At 42.4% G+C, this 12,209-nt stretch overlaps 1 protein-coding gene and 1 pseudogene across 1 annotated transcript in view; both read right to left on the bottom strand.

The window, feature by feature from the left end:
* The window catches only part of FOXJ3 (forkhead box J3), a 111,855-nt gene extending 106,382 nt beyond the window's left edge, over nt 1–5,473 (bottom strand). Inside the window, 1 exon segment of the mRNA XM_039868839.1 lies at nt 5,332–5,473. The gene's annotated coding sequence lies outside the window, so the exon portion shown is untranslated.
* A 5,576-nt stretch (nt 5,474–11,049) lies between these two features.
* On the bottom strand, nt 11,050–11,168 carry LOC120607658 (uncharacterized; annotated as a pseudogene).
* Between the last annotated feature and the right edge of the window lie 1,041 nt (nt 11,169–12,209).

The following is a 12,209-nucleotide window of genomic DNA, read 5'->3' as shown; positions in this document are numbered from 1 at the left end:
GTTTTCTGAGTTTTGGGGTAGAGGAGGTAAAGAGTACCTTCATGTAAGACTGAAGGCTACCTGTTCAAAGTGGAAAACAAAAATTCACAGTTAAAGGAAGACAGAGAGGTAGTGAGCTTTAGCTGTCTCAAGCCAAGGTTTCTGAATAGTGGCAATGTGGAAAGCTAAGTGACTAACAAAGCCGACAGTGAAGGGCAGAAAATAATGCAATTTCTGAGTTGAGAGGCTATTGGGGGGCGGGGGGGATACCTGAATGCCAAAACAACATGAATCTCTGTACGCTGTAGTCTGAGTTTCCTATTTAAAAGGAATGTGGATGCAATGTCAACTTAATCTTGCTGTTTGCTTCCCCAACTTAACTGCTGTGTGCCTGTTTCCTCACCTGTAAAATTTTTCTAATAAAATCTACCTTTTAGAATTGTGAGATTATATGAATAATAAATGTACTTAGAACACTTTGTGGCCCATACATAGTAAGGCTTCAGAAAATATTAGCTATTATCACTACCACTATCGTCACATTAACTCCCACTAAAATTTTGAAAAGGCAGAAATGTTATAACTTATCTAAACCAAAGAACAAATAAGTGACAGAATCTAGTCAGAGAAATCTCTTCTTAAATCCTGAAGATTAAACATTAAAAATTATTGACTCCCTAAGTAAGGGGATTTCCATCCCTCTTATTATCTAGGAACTCACATAGGGATCCTTTAAGTTAGAATAGCAGCACAGAATAGTGGAAATAGCAATGGACATGGACTAAGATGCTCTAATAGCTCTAACACTGATTTAAGTGTGCAATCTTGGGCAAGTCACCTAAGCTAAACTTCATATTGCTAATCTTAAAAAATGCTTTACCTACATCACATTTTTCATATATTGTCTCATTTGTTGTGTATAAAATGTCTGAAAAACATGTAAACCATAAATGCACTATTCAAATGTTCAAGGACCATGTCTCACTCATTGTTATATACCCAATACCGAGCAGAATGCATTGCAGAGGTTATAATCTAAAAGAAAAGCCATGGGAAGGGTGGAGTTGGCGAAGTGAGGATTAAGATGAAGATAGGGGTTTTTAAAAGATGAAGAAATCCAAATACCCATCGATGAATGAATGGATGAATAAAAGGTAGTACAGCAGAAAAATGAGACACTGATATATATTATGTGAGAGATAACCCTTGAAAAATTATGTTAAGTGAAAGAAGCCAGACACAAAAGACCATTATTTGAAAGTTATATGAAATGTCCAGAATAGGCAAATCTATAGAAACAGTAAGCACATTAGTGGTGGCCTAAGACAGGAGGGGGGAATGAGGAGTGACTGCTAATGGGTACAAACATTCTTTTTTGGAGATGATGAAGTATCTAAAAATGACTATGGTAATGGCTGCACAACTTGGTAAATGTTCTAAAAACCACTCAATCGTATATTTTAAATGGGTAAATTGTATAGTATGTGAATTATCTTAATAAAACTTTAAAAATAAATTTGAGAGAATCAAAGTATAAAAATCACTGGATTTAGAACACAGGTTTTCTTTTTTAAAGAAAAAAAGTGAGTTTTCTGATATCTGAGTAACTGTGACATGTGAACAAAAATGAGACTAGAGGAAGCATTAGGAGAAAATACTATAAATGACCACACCAGACCATACTGTCTCTACAAATCTGTCTGTTGAAAATAAATCTGGCATCTATTCTTATCTTTCCTTTCAAAAATTCTAAAGTTACAAATTACTTCTAGTCCTAGTTCAATAGTCTTTTCATCATTATCATTGTTTCTGAACTTCAAGACATCTGATAATGTCAACCATACTACCTTTCCTATCCTTGGCTTCTGTGGGGCAGATGTACTTCTTGGTTTTTCTCAGAATGCTTTACCTATTAGCCTATAATGTCGCCCAAAGTTCCAAACCTCAAAGCTCTTTCACCATGATACTACTAACCTCCCAACACTCACCTATTCACGTTTTTTACTACCATCTATAGTCCTGGCCAATGCAAATCTGTATTTCATCTCTATTCATCCTATAGGAATGTAGTGCAGATACTTCAACTCCAGTCAGTTCTTGATTATCTTCACTAAGGCTGGGAAGCAGTGGTGTGGCTCAACCAAAATAAGTAATTCCTATGCTATTTCCATGTGGTTTTGCAATGTGGTATATATTTTTTTCCCTCTGAATAGATGTGTTTCTAATTATTTTGCTTAGATTAATACTAAGTCTACATTTCCAGAGCCAAACTAGCTAGGAAAGAAGGCTATCAGGAGTGGCAGGAGACTAGCCTGCTATTGAAAAATTGATTGAACACAATCTAGTGTTGCCCATAACCAACTTTAGCTCATTTCTCTTCACAGTGATACTTTCCTAATTCCCTCACTATTATCAGCCATCCTCCCAGGATTCTAGACTTTAATCTTTTAACATTTTATTTGCTGTCTTTTCTCTTTGCCCACATTCGATCATCACTGAGTCCAAATTAATTTTTACTCACACATTTATCTTCTCATATACTCTATATACTCTTTTTTTAGGGCAGTATAATTAAATAATTAAACGCATAAGTTCAAAGGCCAGATCGCCTGGGCTCAAATTCTGGCTGGCTCTGCTGCCGACTCTTACTCCGTTAGAGTCTAGGCAAGTTACTCAACCTCTACGTAACTAAGTTTCTTCATAGGAATAAGACCTTATTATGGAGATTTAATGAGTTAAGTACATGTAAAGAACTTAGAACAAATAACTAGTATACAGTAAGTACTTGATCAATGTTAGCTATCATTTTATTCCCATAATCACCATCTTATGTCAGACTCTCATCATCTTATTCCTAATATGCTCAAAGAGCATTCTAGTCAGTCTCTCCACTCCAGGACACTCAGCTTATACAAAAATCTTCCTCAGAAATGATATGCATCATTTTACTCCCATTCTTTAGAACCCACTGTGGTATCCCATCAAACTAAACCTGATATCCTTGCTAGATCCTCCACCAATACCGGTTCAGCAATCCTAAACTCATTTATTATTATTCACCAATATAGATTCTCCTTGCCAGTAAAGTTGCTTGGGATCTGTTGTACATTGCCACTTGTCTTTGCAAGCACCGCTTCACTCTCCTGGAACACAGCTCTTCCCCTTTAAAAATTTCTTTTTCAGATCTCACTTATACCACTGTCTTTGGTTGCATTTTTATCCCAGAAGTTTGATGTTCTTGGTAAGTATGAATGATGGACATTACATGTTATTTTCTCAACATAAGTTTAAGCATTTGAAGAGACCGCGTATTTTATTCCTTATGTCTCTTCATACTACTTCACACATAGCACAGTATTTTGCAGAAGTACACAAATGCTGACTTGACTTACTAAAAAAAATGCCTCAGAATGCATCAGAACAACATTCTCTATTTTCCACTGCCCCACCCATATTAAGCATGATGAAAGGAGATAGAATCTGTATTTACATATTTTTATTTTACATAGACTGTATTAACAATTGTACCAGATAAAAATGAAAAGTATACCTAGAGAATGCACAACGTGGGTGGGAGACCCGAAAAAGGGAGAATGCGGGCCATTTTGGAATCTAAAATGTAACTTCAAACTATTGACTTTTTATTTCACCCAAAGTAATGAACCAAAAAAAAAGCTAAAATAAACATGTCCTCACCCTATCCAAAAAATGCCTAATAAAGGCATGAGAGTCCCCAGTATCTTCAGCACAAAACCAAGAACAAGATTCACCTCGACTCCAAGAGACACAAAAAGAAAATAGAAATCCTCATGTTTATCTTAAATAACAACAAAAAAAATCAATTACATCTATAAATGCCACCCAAACAGAAAAATGGAGAGGAGTTACTACTTCTCTATAAATATTTGCTAAGGCCTAAGAGGAATAAAAAGCTTCTCTCACTGCTACTGTATGGCCTGTTCCCTGTTAAGGGAGCAATCTGTGGTCACAAAAGCAAGACACAGGAAGATGGAAACCTTAACCTGGAAGAGACATTAAGGAAAGAAACTATTCAAAACACGTTTCAAAAAAACAACGCAATGATACTCAAGAGACAGAGAGGAAAAGTGAAATAAAAGAGCTCCCACGAAGTGACTCAGTGAAACTATTTAGTGCTGCCTTGCAAGTAAGGAGCTATGCATGTAACACTCCCATGACTGACACACACGTTTGTTATACTAGGAAACAAAGTAGAAAGGAAAAACTAAGTAAAGGTTAAGAAAAAAAAAAAAAAGATGCCCATCAATCTCTAACTCCCTGGCCAATCCAATTTAGCTCATTCAGGAATCCAACCAGGAGCAACAGAGACGTAGACTGCACAACACAGAAAATCCTTCGCCAATCATACCCGCAAAAAGTAGAACGAAGAAGTGAAAACTATACACCTCAATACGTCAGTAGCTGGAGCTTATTTTCTCTTTAGGATTAAAAAAGAGAAAAGAACGAGAGCAGCTAAAGGGAGAGGAAGAAAGATGTCAATTAAACTCAGCCCTGTTATGTCCCCTACTGGTCTCAATTTCAGAGGGTGCAACTCTTGCTTCCAGCTAACCAACAGTCGGCCCTAGCAAAGAAAACTGACCCTAACACCTTTCACACCACAAGAAGGAAATCACAGAGGAAAAACTACCCCGTTAACCTCTCTCCTCACCAGCTGCAAAAATGGAGCGGAGGGGAGGGAACACCCTACCACGTGGGCAGGATGCAACACACGCAGGACAGCAACACGTCGCATGGAACGGGTGCCTCTGCCCCAATGCTGGTAAAGGACACGGCGACAGGATGGGTGGGAACCCAGGCCCCTTGCACAGGCCTCCTCACCCCAAAGGGCAACCCTGAGGCGGGAGGTAATGCCCGCCTCCCCCGCCGAAAAGCACCCTCAAGCTTGAAGGGAAGCTGCTGCATCGAGCCGGGGTAGGGGGCTAGCCCAGGCAAGGCGGCAGGTCACGGAGAGACGGAGACGACCGCTGTCTTCGGACTCGGCAACCGAGGAATCCCGTCTGGCTCCCCCAGGCCCCGCCTGGGGGAGGGGTAGGAGGCGCGGAGGCGCAGAGCCGCCGCTTCCCGGCTGAGGGGCAGCAGCAGCTGAGAAGCGCCGCGGGGGAGGGAGGAACCCAGCCCTCACCTCCTTCCAGGCCCCGGCTCCGGCCCTGGCCCCCTGCCCCTCCCGCCGCCCACCCCGCAGCGCGACCGCGGCTGAGAACAGGGAGAGGACATCTCGAGGAGGGCAGCCCCTGCCTCCGTCCCGGGGAGATGCCCCAGCCCCGCCTCCTCGCCCGCCGCCCCGGCCCGGCCGCCCCTGCGGCGGGCGCTCACCTCAGGCTGCGCAGGCCGGGAGGGCCCGGCCGAGCCCCCGGCCGCTGCGTACGTCTCCGCCCCCCCAGGAAAGGTCCCAACGGCGCCTGGTGCGAGCGGCCGAGGCCCCGAGCAGCGCCCAGAGCGGCAGCAGCAGCGGGAGCAGCCAACATCCGGGGCCGCGCACCCGGAACTACTTCCCGACCCGCTCTCCCTCCCGTCTCCGCCGCCACCCCCGCCTCCCGCGACGTCGCTGCGCCACCGGCACGGCGTCGGCGGCGTGACGGCCCCTCCGCGGTATGACGGCAGAGACGCGTGTAGGATCCCTCCGCTGGGACAAGTAGTGCCCTGGGACTCTGGAAACTCTGCCTCCGCATAGTTGGTGTCATCGAGCGGCTGGCATCTCGGAGCGACTTGGAACCTTGCGCCTCAGAGTGGCGGCTGGGGAGTCGGGGCGGCGGAGGCGGCTCTGTAGTTGAGGACAGCAAGGACCTGTGGCATTGTACCATGCCTATGGATTACCAAGGGCCCCATGCTCTGAAGAACTGCGCCTCATGTTCCCTCGCCCCGCCAACCCCCACCACCTCACCGTAACGACAGGCACCTTAGCCTCTCTTGGAGACCGGACCCCTTTTCCTACTTCGCATACCGCGGATTCCAAAGGCACCTTGGATCTTCAAGAAGTTTACAAGTCCCGGGTTCTAGACCCATCTGTGCCGAGGCCTTCCCTGTGCCTAGCCTTAGTTTTTTCTCCTTAAAACAGAGGTGAACTCTGAAAGCCCTTCTGATTCTAAAGTAGCTGCCCAGGTTATGGTCCTTACTATCAACAGGTGGAGCGTTTAGAAGGATAATTCGGGCGACTTGTGAACTTTGGAATTTACTTCAACGTCGATCTTTACTGGCTTTCTCTAAACTATTAACACTGCTAATCTGCCCTTTTATTTCACACTTAATTACTTTCAGACGCATTTGGTGTTGGTTCACTTGCATTAGGTCGCATATGTAGCATCAGGCATACTTTTGAACTCACAGTAGGTGCTCGATATTCGGATACTTAGATATTTTTTAGATAAATACTAACTAGGTCGATTCGATGGTAGAAAAAGGAGAGACCTGAGTGAATTAGCCCTGGGAACCTTTTCTGACGAAGTCTCATAGGAATCAAATAAAGACCTCCTGTACTTAAAGAGCTGAGTACCCAATTACTTCAGCGGATATTGAACACCTGCCAGTCATCAAGCATTTCTAGGCCCTGGGGATTCAAAGTACGCCTATATTCCTTTTTCTATATGACTCTAGCAAGATTCTGAAGATAAAAAGATCTGTTGACTCATCCAACAGATATTTGCTAATCATATGAAGGTTGTCAGACACTTTAGTGCTTCGGATGTGTCAGGGAACAGAAGGGTGGGGGGAATACCTTTTCCTCTTGAAGCTATCATCTGGTATGGGGAGAAAGATGATAAACATAAAAAAAATATATTTGGTAGGATAGAAGGTGTTTAGTGCTATGAGAAAAGATAGGCCAGGGTTGGAGGTATGAAGGAAACTGGAGGAAGGGGAGGTTGGGATTTTTTTTTTTTAACATCTGCCATTTATTCATCAATAATAAGCTTATTTGTTCAACAAATACTTCAGTCAAACCATGTGTTAGGTGCTGGGGCTTCAGCAGAGAATAAACCCAGCTAGTGGAGACCACATGTCTGGTGTTTTCACATGTCTTCTCGTTCAATGCCTTCACCAAGTCCCTGACATAGGACTCTATGTTCATCTTTACAGTTGATGAAGTCGAGGCTCAGAAGAATTTAAAATTTGAGCCAGGATTCAAACCCAAGGCCTTCCAAGTCCCACTCCCTTTCCAGCTTCGCCTCAGTTGAGATCTCTTTTTTTCATTATACCTCACCTCTTTCATCAGGTAAACTCATGCATTAATCTAGGTGAATGTCCTTAGGCCTGCACTGGGGCAAAAGGGAGAAAAAAAGGAAAATCATTAGAGGAAAGGGGAGTATGTGGAGCAAAGTAATAGGGCTGGCAAAGAAAATTTAGTGGAAGAGAAATGAAAGTAGATTTATAACTTCTTGTTCCAATTCTAGTTTACAGAATGGGATTTTAAATAAAGCCATCAGGGAGAGCCCAGTTCATAAGGTGACTTTAATGAAAGAGTTGAGGGAGTGAGACATGCTATTTTCTGGGAAACAGTGTCCCAGACAGAAGGAACAGTTAGTGGAAAAGCCCTGAGGCAAACGCATTCCTGGAAGTATTAGGAATAGTGAGGAGGCCAGGACAACCAGAGCAGGGTGAATAAATGAGAGAGGACTGGGGAGTGGGGCCATTGTAAAGATATTGGCTAAAATGGTGACACTGTACGGCTTTTAACAGAGGAGTGATACGATCTAATTCGTGCTTTCAAAAAATTCACTCTGGCTACTATGCCAGAGTACACACCAGACAATGGTGGAAGCCAGGGGCTCCAGTATCCAGGTGCAGGATGGTGGCTTGGACCAGGCTGGTAGGAGTGAGTTGAATAAATATGATACAGTCTCTATACTTTAAGAACTCACAGTGTAATAGGAAGCAAATAGATTAAATGATTACAATACACTGTGATAAGGGAAATAAGAGGCCACCCTAGTAGCTTTCCTGAGACAGGTTAGAAGGTCCCTCTTCTACCAAGTTGCCAAGGGAATTGGAAATTACTGGTTCTTTGTTGGGCTCTTGGGTAAATCTTTGATAACATAGTTATCACTCAACTTCCCATCCCTTCAGGTCTCAAACATCACCAACATCCAAGTGGAGCTCTAGGCAGAAGGGTACTAAAACCAGTCTGTGTCATGTATGGACAAAGCTGAGGTTATCCATTATCCCTATTTGTCAGAGGAAGAAGCTGAGGCTGATAGTTACCAGGCTTTAACTTGAGACTGAGATCAGAGTCATCAAAGTCCCAAACCAAGAATCTCTCTGAGCCACTTGAGTAGAGTCAGCCAGATGATAGAGTAAAAATGTAGAAAGACTTGTGTTTGGACTTAGCTCCAAGTCTGGAGACTTTTGGCTCCCATTCGTCACCACCACCTCTTACAAATCTTGGGCAGCTCCTCATCTCTCACCTGTTTGGGATTCTAAGGTACTTGTCTGAAGTGCTTGTTCCTATTTGGGGGATAGAACTGAGGAAAGAACAGGGCTGGATAGCTGCCAGAATGGAGTCGGGGCTTGGGGATCAGAAGCCTTTGGGAAGGAAAGAAGCATGAGCTCCAGAGTGTCAAAGAACAGAGGAGCACCCCTCCCACTACTCCTGAAAAAAAGTTGTAATGGCCAAAGCAGCAGAAGGGGATTCTGGGACAGGGTGAGAGGAGGAGCTTAAAGCCCAGATTAGGAAGGCCAACCTGGTTTCAATCTGACCTTCCAGAGCATACTTCCTGTGTGCCTACATCAAGTTATATAGCTTTTCTTAGTCTGTTTCCTTGCCTGTTAAATGAGAACAATAATCATAGCTACCTGGCAAGAGATCATACATAGGCTGCCATAAAATAAAGGCCCCCCAAACAGTTATTTTGTACGAATGTCAGCACAGAAAAGAGTAGTTCACAATTTTAGGTGTTGAGAATGGGCTGGGAAAGAGGGTGTGGGGCACCCACAAAGAGATGGTATCTAACTCAGGAGACAGAGCCGTAAAAAAAGTAGATTCCTCAAAGCAATAATATAGAGGTTTTGTTGTATTATGTTGTTCGCAATCTTTTACTGGCTTCATCTGGATTATAAATTTCCTGAAAGAAACAGTGCCCCGAGCCGGACTGCAACAGCCCTACAAAAACCTTGATTCAGCACTGGCAGAGGCTCAGCAGCAGGGTGTTGAACACTTCACATGACCCAAAGCCACTTAGACAAATGAGGCTTTACCTGATCCTTTATTTATTGTAAGAGGAAAGCAGAAAATGAGAAATGAATTTTAAATGAGCCAAGACCTGCAAGAGGGAGAAAGTAAAACATGAGAGAGCACCACCTAGTCCTGGAAGAGCCTTCCAGATTCCCTGGGCATTTTTATATAATATTTTATATTTCATGTATCAAGTTTTTTAAAAAGCTATACAGAGGCCACTGGGAAGCTCTCAGTACCACTGCTATTTAATAAAAACTCTCAAGCATTGGGCGTTGGTCACTATACATACTTAAATAGCATTCAATAATCATCTAAGCAATGGCTAAATACTAGGGAGTCAAAAGGGAATAAATAAGTTCTCTACCTTCATTGGGCTCCTAGGCTTCTGAAGAAACAGACATGTAAACAATTAATCTCAATGCAATTCGGTAGAGATTTGTACTTGCACCAAGGGAACAGAGAAGAAGCAAAGCTTAACTCTATCATGATAGAGGATAGGAATGCAAGCACCCAAGAAAGCTTCACCCTTAAAGGTAAGGTTAAGGCTAATTCTAAAAAATGAGTAGGAGTTTGCCATGTTAAAGACAGAGCAAGGCTGGGAGTAGAGAAAGAAAAACTGGGGTAAAGAAAGATAGTTTGTGCAGTTAAAGTGGTTGGTTGGGTACAAAAAATGTAGAGTCCATGGAAATTACAGTCTTATAAGTGGTCCCTAAACACTAGTGGCTGGTGGGAATAACTAATTCATGAAACTAGACCAAATCATTCTATCTGAACCATAAACTGGGTTCCTGCCCTCTAGGAGCTTGGCGTTAACTTCAGATTTTATTAGTAAGGCAAAGTGCAATCCTTCCCAGTCTACTGCTTAATCATTCTCAGCAGGAAGTAGCTTAGAATATTTCTTCCCAGTAGAAGGCAGTAGCCTAATTTTTCCCCCTAGATGAATTTGCACTAGTGCCCTCATACTACCAACTTCCCCCTTGCCCACCCCTTCCATCCATCTTCCTTGCAACTATGTGGCTCACACCTTGGCTTACCTCCACTCTCAGAATCAACAGCTAATTAAAAGCATAATGAAAGACACAGGGCACCAAGACAGCTGAACAAACATTAACATGAGTAGATTAAATAAAGTATTTACATTATGTGCAAGCAATGGTGTAGATGAAACTTGGGTGGTGCTAGGAAGGGTGAGTCAGAAGATGTTCAAATAAAGAGGGATCAAAGGAAATCTCTCTTCTAGTTAGTATCTTTTGAAATGATAGAATGAAAAGGACCATCAGGAAAAAGCAGCCGAGATTTGCAGCTCAAAGGAGTCTCAAACTCTGAGTACAAACATGGAAGTTAAAAAACTTGTTTGATTTCAAGTTTTAAAGTTATTGACCTACTTTGCGCCTAATGAGCTGAATAAGAATGATCAAGAAACCCCAGTGCTGGCAGGGAGAGTGATGAGGCGTGACTAATATTGTGTTCCTTGTGTAACCAGGAATGTGATAGACCCTTTGCATCATTTAGTCCTTAGAGTAAAACTACAAGGTAGTCAACTTCATTTTAAAGAAGAGGAAAGAAACATTCAGTAGTTTGAGAGTGGTAAAGTCAGGAATTGAACCCAGAACCGTCTGGCTCTGGATCTGTGTGCTGGAGCCTAGTAGGCATTCAATAACGACACACAAACCTTTCTGGGGAAATCCCAAAAGGTAGAAAACCTTGAAGAAGAACCCAAGGGACTTGGCAATGAGAAATCTAGCTTGAGGTACACTCTGGATGTGGTTTCTTTTTTTTTTTTTTTAAGGTGAGGCAACCCTTGGTTGACCTCACAGATTGCAAGGACCTTGTCAGTTTATAATCCCTTATTTTTTTATTTTTTACGCCTACAGCACCTGGTCTTCCTAGGTGGTCTCCCATCCAAGTACTAACCAGACCCGACCTTGCTTAGCTTCCAAGATCAGATGGGATCGGGCTTATTCAGGGTAGCATGGCCATAGATTGGATGTAGTTTTTTAAGAGACCCGATTAAAAGAGTATGCAGGTAAAGATCAAACTCAGACAAACAAACGTGCAGGAGTCAAAGGCTGAACACTTGCCAGGCATAGCCAAAGAGCACAGGGTAGTAATTGAAAAAACTTCCATGGAACATCCTTAAAGCAAGCATTAAAATAGGACTGCCAAATCTGTGGATCGGTTCTTCAGAACCAGGAAGAGATTCAACCTGTTATTACTGCCATTCACTTAAAAAGTTATGCTGCTGCAACTACAACATGCACCTGATTCGGAAATATAACAGTGTCGGGCCTAATTAGAATATTCAAAGGGCTAACACGAAGCAGAGCAATAACAAGTTATACAGTTATCCTACTAGGGTTAACCTTCACTGGTTAACCAAACTGAATACCTGTGCAGAAAGATTCTTCTCCCCCTCCCCCTCCTCTCCTCCTCCTCTTCCTCTTTTGCCAGGAGATTACATTGGAGTAACCGAAATCCTTGCAATTGAAATATTCAAGATGAACTGACATGACTCCTAGGATTTGCTTTGAAATACTCCAGGAAAAAAAAAATGTGTGGGTGATCTATGAAACAAGACTGGAAAAATGTTTGTGACCATAGAATTCAGAGGAGGGAACAATGACTTCTGTCAGAAAAAGGGAGTTGAAAAGAGAAATCATATTCTATCTTATAAATTCCCATAACGACCAGAGATCAATGTCTCCATTTTACAGGTAAAAAAAAAAAAACAAGCTGAGGTCACATTGCTAGTAAAGACTTGAGTCTCAATTCTATGACTTCGAAATCCTTTCTTTTGCTAATACCCTACACTGTGTAAATATGTGTTCTCAGATTCTGATATTTTAATGGAAATGAAGAGTTGTTTTTCTATATAATGGAAACTTATTCATAATACCTATATCTTCTACCTTATAAGTTCTCATTTCCACTTTTGAGCAATATTTTGAATACTTCCTCACTCATTAAGTTATTTTAATTTCCTTTAATTTGAATTCATGATCTACCTATGACCTGCTCCCACTAC

This window comes from Pteropus medius, unplaced genomic scaffold, assembly GCF_902729225.1.
Source record: "Pteropus medius unplaced genomic scaffold, Ma_sr-lr_union100, whole genome shotgun sequence".
NCBI classification, from domain to species: Eukaryota; Metazoa; Chordata; class Mammalia; order Chiroptera; family Pteropodidae; genus Pteropus; species Pteropus medius.
This window is presented reverse-complemented; position numbering and strand designations above follow the sequence as displayed.